Source organism: Perca flavescens, chromosome 20, assembly GCF_004354835.1.
Source record: "Perca flavescens isolate YP-PL-M2 chromosome 20, PFLA_1.0, whole genome shotgun sequence".
NCBI lineage: Eukaryota > Metazoa > Chordata > Actinopteri > Perciformes > Percidae > Perca > Perca flavescens.
The window spans coordinates 4714056-4727671 of NC_041350.1; the positions used below are offsets into that span (position 1 = coordinate 4714056).

The 13616-nt window shown below is 38.8% G+C and overlaps 1 protein-coding gene across 1 annotated transcript in view; it reads right to left on the reverse strand.

The window, feature by feature from the left end:
* Positions 1–5765, reverse strand: part of dicer1 (dicer 1, ribonuclease type III) — a 51623-nt gene extending 45858 nt beyond the window's left edge. The window contains exon 1 of the mRNA XM_028566408.1: positions 5609–5765. The gene's annotated coding sequence lies outside the window, so the exon portion shown is untranslated. The remainder of the gene's footprint in view (positions 1–5608) is intronic.
* Positions 5766–13616: the final 7851 nt, after the last annotated feature.

The window sequence follows — 13616 nt, forward strand, 5'->3', positions numbered from 1 at the left end:
GAGGCCATCCTCAACCTTACAGTAGGCTACTTGTATCATTGCAGGACACTGGTTTTAATTTGCGGTAGTTAACATTACAGTTACTGTGATGTAACTTTGGCTATGTTCACTTTATATTCCACAAATGAACGTGCCATAACAGACATGCAATACTAATGTAAGGTATTTTATTGTGTAACCTCTCAGTTGCGGCTTAAGAGGAAGTTACAGTAAACATGGAGCTTTTATTGTGACGAGAAAAAACGGAAGTGGATAAAGTGTTGTATTTTCTCACAATTGACTGCGTCGGGGTTGAACAAAGTGAGACAAAGTGAGACGTGCAGTGCCGTCTCGGTTCCAGCATTGAAGCCTGTGTCTTTATTTTACGGCCAAACCTGAGTCTAGACAGTATAAGAGATCCTCGGTTACACTAACATTACATTATCACACCAAGTACTCGGTCACTTAGCCAGAGAATTCCTAGCTAGCAGTTACTAGCGTAAACAAACGTGTACAGTAGGCTGTAGTTCAGTTGGCTAACCTGAAAAGTCTATGTCTTACCCTTCATGTGACTCGCGAGCGCAGACTCGCCCATTGTGAAAAGCTGCATGTCTTTTTTGCAGACTTTACAAGAGGCAACTCGTGGGGTTTGTCCCCGTTTAATCCATAATTTGTATTTTTCATCTTCCAGCCAACGTTCAGTGACACGACAACCTGCCAGCGATATTACAAATCCCACTCTGGCCACGCCAAGATCCGCCCTATGGAGCAGCTCGAACGGTTGGGGTTAGGCATTTTACCTCGAGTGGTTAAGGTTAGGATAGCCGATTTGTCAGGGGATAGGACCTGAACAAGGGGGCGGAGTCACATATGGAAACAGACTGGCATATCGCAGTCACAAATGCACAAGCGAGCAGGTTCCATTTTAAGCCCTCCAACATTTTATTTCTCCATTTAATAAACAAACTATTCAGTCAGATAGGTATTGGTTGTTAAAGAAATACAGTTACAATTTCAAGCATTTTATCCAAAATGTAAGCACTTTTCAAACCTTGAAAACACAACATCAAAATTCAAGCATTTAAGGATTTCAAGCACCCGTACGAACCCTGTGTCTGTAACTGTAGTCATTAACAGGTCTCTCTTGAGAATGAGACTGTGTCTCAATGGGAGTACCTGTATAAATAAAGGTTAAATAAAAAAATTGAATAACTGTTACAGGCCTAAGTCTCAGAACATTAGGGCTGTAGCGATACACTAATCTCACGATACGATACACGATATTCAGCTCACGATACGATATATATCACGATATTCAGCCAATGATACGATTCGATATAATTCCATACACTTACATAATTTTCTGAAAGATTTAAAGGGGACCGAGTGATTTTGGTAACATCTTGTCAGTGTTCCATTTACTTGGATTTAATTAATTGAACTGAAAACATCAATTACCCAATATATGTCTCTGACTGGACAGAGAGTCTACAGCAGAGATCATCAACTAAATTTTTTTCAGAATTTTTCTAAGCACTCTGGCGGCCGGACTTTCAAATAAAAGAAAATAAAAATGAATTTATGCCTTTTCTTTTTCACTTTTTACTGAATTAATGCTATTTTTTTTTTATTATTTTTTTTACATGTATTAGTGTGAGCAAACTCCTAAAAAACATGGAAACTCCCTAATGATAACTGGCTCTTTAACTAGAAAAAGATCTGACTAGGAGGCAGTTCACTGAGGAGTGATGGTTAAAGTCTGTGATTATGGAAACATTATTGTAGTATGCAGCATCCTGATTGGTGGAAAATGCTTGCAGAAAGAAAGGCTATTGTCAGGTAAACATGTCACTGTCCAAGACTCTGAAGCGAAAGCTTCACGTGGTAAAGCCAAAAGCCCAGCTTTAATGATGAATGGACTGATAAGCAGGCTATGCACTCGTCATGTGTGCCTCATTTGCAATGAAACGATGATGTTGCAAAATAATACAACCATCATCATCATCATCATCACTCGAACATAACGATTGCGTCATTCACGTACATATTAAGTAGCTCCAGATTGTCCGCTCTAGCGGAAGGTTTGGTTTGTTCAGCCAGCAGTGAGGTTTACAAGAATTTGTCAAAATGTCCAGATTCCCGGCAACCTAAGATAAACAGTTAGATTAAAAACCGACAGCTTTTGTTTTAGCTTTTTTGTAAAAATTCGCTATTTGCAGAGTAGAGCTGTGTTTGCGTAAAACAGCGCGGTGGACTGAGCAGATTGAAATATTGCTTTCTGCATGTTTATGCCGGTCTACACAGGTGAGTGCATTGATAAGTATTGACTTTCTACTCACGAAGGTTTAATTGGAGCCTATTTACAGAAAAGAGACCAGCGTGAGTTCAAAAGCCCCAGTGGCCGTTGGTAACTCTGTATCGTTCCCAGTCTGGTGCTGCGTGTTTTAACCTTTAACACACACACACACACACACACACACACACACACACACACACACACACACACACACACACACACACACACACACACACACACACACACACACACACACACACACACACACACACACACACACACACACACACACACACACACACATCTGTGTGTGTGTGGAGCTCGGTAATCGCTGTAGAGAATCCCGGCATGTGAATAGAGATGTAAATACAGGGGGCTGTGTTTTTGCTCTAAATGCTTGAAATGATAAATAACAGAACACAGTTTTTCCTCTTTACATTTTGTGAATTCATGATTATTCTGTGGGCCAGACTAAAAGCTTTGGCGGAGGGCCGCCAGTTGAAGTTGGCTGCTCTACAGCGACACTAGCGGCTGGCTGACCAAATCGCTCTTCCTGCAATGCGAACGGGGGTAGACACGGGGGATTTGAATGGGACTTATGTATCGATACTCACGGCATAAAAATCGATACTTTCTTGGGGAATAAAAAAATCGATTTATATCGCAGAATCGATAAAATTGCTCAGCCTTACAGAACATGTAGGACAGAACGATGTAGGCAAAAGGAGTTCAACACTCAGGACTGGATTGTGGTTGGTCATTGTACAGCACAGGTATGGAAACTTGAAAGTCAGTTGTCAAAATTAACGTAATATAGAAAGTAATAACTGGACTTATATTAACCAATACTGCTTCATACTACTCTGTGGAAACCGTTCTATTTTGTTGTAGATATAAGAATCAGTGTGTTTTACATAATTTCTTTGACACCAGAAAGATTGATTTTGTTGTTGCGGCCACCAAAACTGTTCTAGAAATAAAGAGCGCCTGGTGAAAGATACATGACTATCAACTCTGGTCCAATGATGCAACACTGACGACTGGTTATGTAGCCGGTGGCAACACTGTAAGCCCTCCACAGCAGGCGGCATCGACAGGTGTCACCACAGCGTGATGTGCAGCACCACGTCGAGATACACCACGGTCCTATTTCCAAGTGTTTACATTTGCCCCAGATAGCCACATCCCGACTACGGGGCCGCAACTAACCATTAGTTTCACTGTCGATTAATCTGCCGATTCTTTTCTTGATTACTTGTTTGGGCTTTAAAATGGTGAAAAATGTGGATCAGTGTTGACGTCCTCAAATGTCTTGTTTTGTCCTCAACTCAAAGATATTCAGTTTACTGTCACAGAGGAGAGAAGAAACTAGAACATATTCACATTTAAGAAGCTGTATTCAGACAATTCTTACTTTCTTTTAATTACTCAAACCGATTATGTGTGTGTGTGTGTGTGTGTGTGTGTATATATATATATATATATATATATATATATATATATATATATATATTATGTATGCAGTATATGGCATATGTCAATAAGAATCAGTTTATGCCAGTGAGAAGTGGTAGGACAATACATCGAGTGAAACTGTTTATAAGTGCCATAATACATGTTTTTAACTGCTCTTTATCATTTATGTAAAGCACTTTAAATTGCCTTGTTGCTGAGATGTGCTATACAAATAAAGCTGCTTCTCCATAAGACAGCAGAAGTGGAGCAGCATTAAAAGAATCAACACACCATTCGGACTTAGCATGTGCCACTCGAACTAGAGTGTAAAACCATCAGCACCTTTTTTGATCTCTGTATCACTCCATGCCTGTGTGTGGAAATGTACGGTATGTACGTTTTAAGAAGCTTAAGCCGTACTTTCTATGTTCACATATTTACCTTAACAATATGCATATTGTACATGTTAATGTGACTGTACTGGTGACAGTCACAGTAACAGGAATGCTAGGTCAGACAGAGAACGCAGACAGAGGGGCAACAAAATGAAGAAAAAAAAACAAAAAAACTTAAATATTTTTCAAACATGACAATGATATATCAAATTGCAAGAACATTTATAAAAAAAATGTATTGTCTGAAAGGGCCTTATGTAACGTCCGTTTAAATTACTGAATATTTCACACCTGTAGGCTTATATTAACACTCAACATATCTGCCATAGTCCCACCGTTTTGCACAAGTGTATCTGGCAGCTAGCCTATAACATGCAAGACATACACGCAGAACACAACGTCGGAAACATTAGCCAGATTAATTTATTTTCACTTCACCATATCCAGTGTCTGTCATTCAATATATAACCTAGCTAGTGCCAGTATGACATTTATTTCTACAATTCTGGGTTATCGGTAGCAAGTACTAAACTATCATCATGTTTACACGTTGTTAGCAGCTTCATCTCTCAAAATGTAAAGCAAGAACCCATGTAAGGCAATTAAAAGCCATTCAGCTTGACACTTGACCATTAAGTTAAGGCTACTTACTGGCAGAGACCATGCTGAGTAACATTAGCTAGCTGGTTAGCAACTAAGCAGCTCATTTTCTGCCAAGCATAAACGTTATAAGGTTAGCGATAGATAACTAGCCGAGTTAATGAACATAACCATGACGTCAAAGCAATTTGCTGACATTTTTGGAGACGCTTGCCTGAGATTGCATGATTACAAAGAGCAAGAAAGCCTCTCGAGATCCTTGGCCTCATTATTGGTGGCAAAGTATGAACCGGGGACGCTAGCTTAACGTTACATTTACAAACAACTGGATGCTAACGTATTAGCTTATTTACGTTATCTTATCTGATATAATGTCGTAAAGAATAGTTTGGTACAAATAATGTCAGTGACATACTATCAGCCTTTTGCATAGCGTTACCAATTAGCAAAGACTCGCATAACTGCATTGAAAACCCTTCTAGCAGCTTTCAGCAGGTTAAGTTAACGGTTAACTTAACGTTAACCTAGCATGGCTAGCGAAAGCTAGCTACATCAAACAGATCGATCCTGTCGGGAACCAGTTATTGACCTGACTATTTTAATGGCCAAAGGCGTGTGACGTTATGTCTGAATGTGTGTGTTGCCTGGCCCCAACAGTGTAACGAGCCAAACTGAAACATGGCTTCACCCAAAATGTACAGCGTGTAACGCAACATAACGTCCGGACAGTGACTACATCCACCATGCACCATCACCATGTCAGCCAGCCAGTTTGCTAGTTAGCTAGCGCTAGCTAATAGCTAGCAAGGCCAACACATGCACAAGAGTAACGCTAACGTTATTCCAGAAGGAAAAAAACATATAATTCGGTACATAATCTCACCTGATGTATATTTTTCAATTGATAGAACGGGCTATAAAGACTTGAAATCGTTCGTTGGATATCCCCACTGCCATTCACTCTTGCTGTCCCGATTTGGTGGCTACTCGTTCACGGTGGGACCACTTCCTTTCACCCGGGCCTCTGCTACGACAAAACGTTAACGTAAACTCCGTAACTGCCAGACGCGTATCTTGTACGTCATTCTACTAAAGCGAAGGAGAATCCCTGCGCTTCGAATGTTCGTAATGTGCTAAAAGTGTGGAGGTCTCTATGGTTCCTCTGCTGTCACTGGCCTCATTTCAGGGAAGATAGAAGAAACCCATTATATTATATTGTATTGTATTGTATTGACATTACCTCAATTCCTATTTTTTAATTAAACAAAATCCCATCAATCACAAAACATTAAGTGCACACCAAGTAAATAAATAACAGATAAATAGAACAGAGCAAATACAAACTTATACACATGACTTTTTGCATTATAAATATCTACACAAAATTAAATACCAAGACTTTATTCATTCCCAGAGGGTAAACCATGTATGACAGCAGAAGCTATACACGTATGGTTGGGGGTAGTGCTTTTGACACTGTCAAAGAGGTGTTGATTAAATGATAAGTTTTAGCATGAGGTTGTAGTTAGTATGTTGTGGACTGCATTATTTCAGAGGGGTGTCTAATATTTAGTTATATCGTTTTAGGTGTTTATCATATTTCCATACCCAACCAGTTTTCCTCCTATATTTGTTTGTATACTTGCACACTGGTTAATTCTTATTTAATATTACACATATTTTAGTTTGTTATATATACTATGTATGTAAGTTATAAATTGTATTCTACACTTGTATATACATGTGTATTCTTTTCATCACTCTAAGTGTGTGTGTATATATATATATATATATATATATATATATATATATATATATATATATATTTTTTTTTTTTTTTTTTTTTTTTTTTTTCCAGTAGTTGTTCTGGCATTTTTATCTTTGCTATCTTATTTTTATCTTCTTCATTATTTATAGTATATTTCTTGTATTTTCTGTATGTGTGTGAGTATGTGTGTATGTCCTTGAAACTTGCTGCTGTAACAGAGAAATTTCCCAATTTGGGATTAATAAAGTCTATATGTCTGTCTGTCTGTCTGTCTATCTATCTATCTATCTATCTATCTATCTATCTATCTATCTATCTATCTATCTATCTATCTATCTATCTATCTATCTATCTGTCTATCTATCTATCAGCCCTCCTGAAGATGTTGACTGTGTTACACAATGTCCTCTAGGTGGCAGGATTACTCCACATTGCTGTTCTGTTAGTAGGCCTACCAAGTGCCTTGAACACGTGTGAAATATGTTTCGTTTTCTTTCCTACAAAGGCCTGCAGAAAAGAAAGAACTATAACATAATCTGCAGGTTTCAGAGAGACAATCTCAGTACTCCCAGATCTATTTAACAATACCTGGAACTGGATTTAAGTGCCAATTCAACATTACAGTAACAAAGAATTGACAAACTTCAGATTATTGTCTGGAAAATAATTATTTGGAGCCACGTGTGTGTGTGTGTGTGTGTGTGTCAGATGTTTGTGGGGTGACCATACAGACGTTTATGTTTCTGTTTTTTAATGTTATCTGTTGAATGTTGGAGCAGACGATGCAAGAAAACAGAAAATGTGGACAGACATTTTATCTTATCATATCTTATAAGCTCCATCTTTGTTCATTAAAGCAAATATAAGAACAACAACAATGGGTCTGTCTGCGGTTTGCTGCTGAGCAGGTAGGGCAGGTCGGTCATCACAGCCTTTCCACTGAAAACAGCGCCTGTTGGAAACCAGTTGAGAGTTGATGGGACTAAGCCAAAAAGTGACTGTACTTTTGGGTTGTGAAACCAAAACAGTAAACTGAAAGAGCATAAAAAAAGCTCACTAGAGCTAAGGAGAACAGAAGAGTCGGGTGAGAATGCTTTAAACATTTCTTTTATAGTAACCCGAATAACATGGTAAATATGTGTTATGTATTCATTCATTTTCAGCCTGGTATTTACATGTCTTTAAACTGGTCACTGCAGATCTCAAGGATCTGCCAATAATCAATCAATCAATCAATCACATTTTATTTCTCTTGTAAGATTACCATTAAACATGGTCTCAGTGCACTTTACAATTATAGGAACACAGAAATAACAGACAGCAACACAACAATTGAACAGCAATTGAAGCAGTAATAATAAACCAGCAACATAAGACAATATGTGGAAAAAGGTTTTGTTTGTGAAGGACGCAGAAAGGACAGGGTTTTCTGGTGGGCTGTAGTATAGTAGAGTAGAGGTGGGGTTTCAATATAGATTTAATAATGTAAACTAAGTAAGCTTATTTAACCCTTGTGTTGTCCTCAGGTCAAATTTGACACATTTTCAAAGTTTTTTATATCAGAAATATGGGTTTCTTTCAACTAATGGTGCGTTCTTTTTGTCCACCGAAGTCGATCTATGAGTCATGTTCCGGAGTTACGATCCGGAAGTTGCAAAAAGAACGCCCCCGAGGTCGCATATATGACTCGTCAAGTCGTCTGAACTCAGAGGACCCCGAGTTCGCTTTCAAATATAGCTACGTCGTGCATCACACGTAGTAAACATTGTGGTTTTCTACAATTTTAAGCACTTTTGTCGTTGTTGTAACCAAATGAAGTTGTCGTACACATAGTGCTGTATACTGCTACCTATAGGCATGTCGCTTCAGTCTTATTAGGAGTTAAATACCGCCTGATTAGTTATTTTGTAGCTTGTGCAGCTGAAATTGGCTAGAGACGCTCGGTTGCTATATGACAACAATGGCTTTAAGCCGAGTCTTCAGCAGAAAGCAGAGCAGTAGCCTAACGTTAACGTTAATCAAAACGTAATTTTCATGTATCAAACTGTGAAATACATTTGTGTAATATGTCAATAACTGGGTGAATAGAATCCTAAATGTTACTAAAAATGTTACAAAAATCAATCTTTTCTCCGACTCGTAGTATTGTGTGACAAAAGAACGCAACAACCCCGCGGTTATTCGTTTTTCGACACGGATGTGACATCACACTCGAGCTACTAGTCGTGATTACAAGACAAAAAGAACGCACTATAAAATGGCCACATATAACATGGATGCTTGCATGTACGTTGTATGGAACCCAACGTTCTTAGCAGGTAAAATAAATGATTACCTCCATTAAATTTTGGTTGTTTTATTCAATTTCATAGCATTTAAAAAATATATGTTTTTAAAGTGTGCCTGCGATTCACTTAACATCCTCTGATCTTAACTATTAGTCAAAATAATTCATAATATCTGCTTTTTTTTTTTAAAAACTCAAAAATTTGGTACAATGTCATTTAAATTTGGTTTATTGACCATTAATAAAAATAATGAAAAAAAAAGTTGAAAAGAGGGACAAAAACGTCGGAAAAAGCGCCAAAAAAAGTTCACTTTCAATTTTGTCCCCGGAAGGAAAACAAGTTCCTGGTCGACGGGAAGACAACACAAGGGTTAACATGAAGTGAAGAGAAAATACACACAAGAGACAAAGGGTTTAAAACATGTCATTTATTGCACTTGACTGGTGCTGTTGAAACAATTAGAACGATTGAGGTTCTTTACTAGGTCAGTTCCTTCAGTGTATTGGTGTGTGTGTGTGTGTGTGGGGGGGGGCTGGTATGGGCCTGTGGCCATGGTCACTGCAGAAACAAACACACACAGTCACACAGTCTACTGTATCCTTGTAAAGACCTTAAACTGCCTTCCCTCTTTCCTCCAGACTCCGAGGGACAACCACAGGATTTGGGGACTTTACCCAGAAGTAGCACTCAGGCTGTCTAAGGGGCCGGGCCCTAAAAAAATGAAAATGGCACCAACGCGCAGAGAGTCCTAATCCAATTAAGTGAAAACAGTTCCAAACTTAAAGCTTGATTTATGGTTGTGCAGAGGCTTCACGCAGAGCTCTCTCCGTAGCCTACGTAAGTAGCCTGAAGTTTGAATTTGGGCGATGGTGTGTGAGTCGATCTCTTTAGGAGAATATCAGGTCAGGCGTGTGTGTGTGTGCGCGCGCGTGGGGAGTGTGTGGTAGAGTGAGTGAGAGAGTGACGGCAACTCTAGGGTCCTAGTGAGAGAAACAAAGTGTCTCTCCTGTTCTTTCTGACCACGGTGGGAAATCTGGAGCAGGAGAAGTTAACCCTCTCCTTGATTTCATGTTGTTTATGGAGAAGGAGAACCAGGAAATGAGTCGGGGGAAATGCAACGCCACCAACCCACGGCCGAACGACGTGTAGTAAAATTTTTCGAGAGGTTCATGTCAGGCTACGGCGTAGGTCAGTGTCACCACATACTTATGTACGTAGCCACGGCGTAGTTTTTACGCTGAAGCATAAATCACGGTTTAGAGAGCACTTTATCACCTTCTCTTGCACATTGGGCTACCTAAATCAAATCCTTATTCTAATTTTAACGGCAAAGAGGCTCCACTCTAAACATAAAGTTAAGCCTTGCCTTAACCCAGACCTAATTCTTATCTCAATCCTATACCAATGTTCCATTGTATTTAATGCTCACCTAATGCATGCTAATTCTAATCTGAACTCTAAATCAGGTGGTAACGACCATGTCTTTCCTTATTCATCTGCTTTGTTTACTGGGATCACAAGATGATTGTCATCTTCATGAAATAATTGTGTTGACCTCGACATAAGGTTGGATAAAGTAACATGTTCTATAATCTCCAGCTTTGTTTAGTCACCATCCAAATGGTTATGTTTGAATTTGAACATAAACATAATTCTGAGATTTTAATTCACCATTTAGGATTAGGATTGGGCATCAAAAACCGGTTGGAATCGTTTCAAAAATTAAGATTCCAATGGAATAGTTTCTTCATTGGAATAGTTTGGAATCGTTTTGAATCTGATCATCCAGTTTCCAAATTTAACACCCGCAAGTATTTGGTTTTTGCAGCATCCGCTGTACTTCCAGGCGCTTGTTGTGTTGCAGCCACGGAGCACAGTAAGCAGCGCTCTTAAGTGTGGCTTCATTTTACATTGAAAAAGCCCGGTAAAACCATTCAATAAAAACCTTCCTCTTATCTGTGGAATAAGCATGTGACCCATTACAACTCCACTCCACTTGAAAGGAAGAATTGAAATTGGAATCAGAATTGTTAATAATTAAAACAATGCCCAACCCTACCAAAGAGTATAGAAGTACCAAGAGGCGAAACTCAATAGAACGTTGTGTTGCGTTCAGTCCAAGATGGCGGAGCTGCACTCTTTAGACCTTAATGCACCCATGACCCATAGATACATACACTATATATCTATGCCCATGGCCGAGCTGCAGCTTGCAATGGAACGTTCTAAAGAGTGCAGCTCCGACATCTCGGACTGAACGCAACACAACATTCTATTGAGTTTCGCCTCTTGGTACTTCTATACTCTTTGACCCTACTTACAATAGACATTAGCAGGTAACCACAGGAACAACCCAAAAACTAACTAGCCCTTGGTTGAAGTGAAGTAATGTGGAACGGTTGTTCATGAACAGATCTGAAAAGTTGCGAAATTAGCAAATCTATCAGTTTATTTAATTAGTTTTACTTATTGCTTTTATTGCATTCATAATACAAGGTTTATGGGCTGGGTCTGGATGCGGACCTTGGCTCCAGGCTTTGAGAAGCACTGCTTTATGCACTTAGTAATTAGTATGGATTTGGGACACAGCTCTAGTTCTCACAAGGATAAAAGTACAAAAACACATCCGCACACACACTTGAGATGTGACTGTGATACACTCATTGACTGTATAATATTAATGGACAGAGCACGTGTGACGTCACCCATTGGTTTGTGGAGATCTGCTATGAGTCGTCGAGTTTGCCGTTACGGGCGTAGTCATCCTGGTTGTGGATGTGACAATTTTAGTCGAGAGGGAGGAGAGAGGGAGGAGCCATAGAGCGGAGAGTTGCCAACGCTGCTTACACTCTACGTTACACACTTTCACCGGCAATCTGGATGCAACTGCTGCTGAAAGCTAGCCGACATAATTGTAGGTAAGATTTAGCTTTGCTAGGTTTTAAATATATCTTTGTCCCATAGTTATATTACATATAAGACAGGCCTCGGACTGTCAATCACATCATAGCCACGCCCTAAAACACCCCCTGATTTATCGTCGATTTTAAAATCAACGAGACCATAATTCAAAAAATGAACATCATTCTGTGTTGCAGAAGACTTAAAACTAGCGATTGAGACCATAAGCTCATTATGAAAATGTTTACTGAGGTAATAAATCAAGAGAGAAGTGGGTCACTTTCTCATAGACTTTTACAGAAACCGACCTCCTTTTGCAACCACACGTGTCGCCCCCTGCTGGAATTCAGACAGAATGCAGCTTTAAGGCACTTCCGCATTTGCAGCACTTCACCGAACCGGATGCGTTGTCCATTAATATTAACAGTCTGTGGATGCCCTGTGGGATGATGAGCAGGATTGTTGGAATGAATGGCCCTTAGTCAGTGGATGGAGGATTTGTATTCATATCCAGAGGAAACAGAGACTTCACAGGTCGACTGGTGTGGATGAACGAACAAGGGTCTTCACCTAGTCATAGCGCTTCATTCCAGACAATATTAAAAAATAACATTTCATTGTAAAGCATTCTATTTCCATTGACAGGCTTGGACAAGCTCAAGCATAGCTCCATCACATAAAACATTTCTTTGTCATAAAACTTCTTAAAAATCCAATATGAGCCATAAAATATTACAAATACATATTCTGCCTCAACTATTATACAATATAGAGCTGGGGGGGTGATGCTTTAGTACAAGAGTGAAACTAGACTTTACTACGTGTTAAAAACAAGATTTCCATTACTGGTGAGTTGTATACTTTGTGTATGAGCACTTCCACCACTATCTTTGGCAGTTTGTATTATTTTTCAAAAGAGCGGATCAAAATTCCCCTTCATTAGTTATCTTTACAATGGTACAGGCACAAAAGCTGAAACATCTTGGCTGTATCACATTATTCTTTTTTTTCTTCACTTTCCTGCTTCAGCTCCACTATCTCCAGTTTATATGATCAGCTTAAAGTAGTTTTACTTTTAACATCTTCTTAAATGGCTATTCAGAGTGGGAGCTCTGTATCCATATATCCATAGTATATATACATCTACAAATCATAATGTGCTATACAGTCATGTCAGCTCTGTCGGCTTTGCACAGCAATAAACCACTAATTTCTATAGTGTCTTTAAAACACAATATCAGGGCCACAGTTAGGAGAAACATGGCAATGTTATGAGAAGGAAGTTGTACTTTTGAGAAAAAGTTATAATGTTACACAAATAAAGCCATAATTTGATGAGTAAATTGTCAATATTTGGAGAATAAAGGTACCCTGGAAATCCAGAGTTCTCGCGAGAGCACATTTTGAATTTGCTCAGCAAGTCATAAAAAATAAATCATGTGAGAATAGGTTATGTGAGTTATGACTAACTTCTTATGAGAGAGTTATTCAGAATTGCACATTTATTTTCATAGCACTGACTTAAAATCTTAAGAACCTTTTCTTTTTAATTTGACTTTTTTATGAATGTAAAACTCAACTCAAATCTTACAACCTTATTATTGACAGATTATGACTCTGTATCTTGTTAAATTACAATTTTATCCTCATAACATTATGTGTTTTTCTCAAAATATTGCAACTTCATTTTCCCCACGCAGTGACCCTAAAACATTGATTACTTCAAGCCACATCAAAAGCTAAAAAGCAAAAATCTAAAAAAAAGCTCTAGTAGTTTGAAACACATTTTTTAAATGCCTTCACTTGATCTGCAGTACAGTCCTTGTAATGAAAAGGACAGAGGAGTGGCAGTTGAGCTGTAAGTGTGTGTGTGTGTGTGTGTGTGTGTGTGTGTGTGTGTGTGTGTGTGTGTGTGTGTGTGTGTGTGTGTGTGT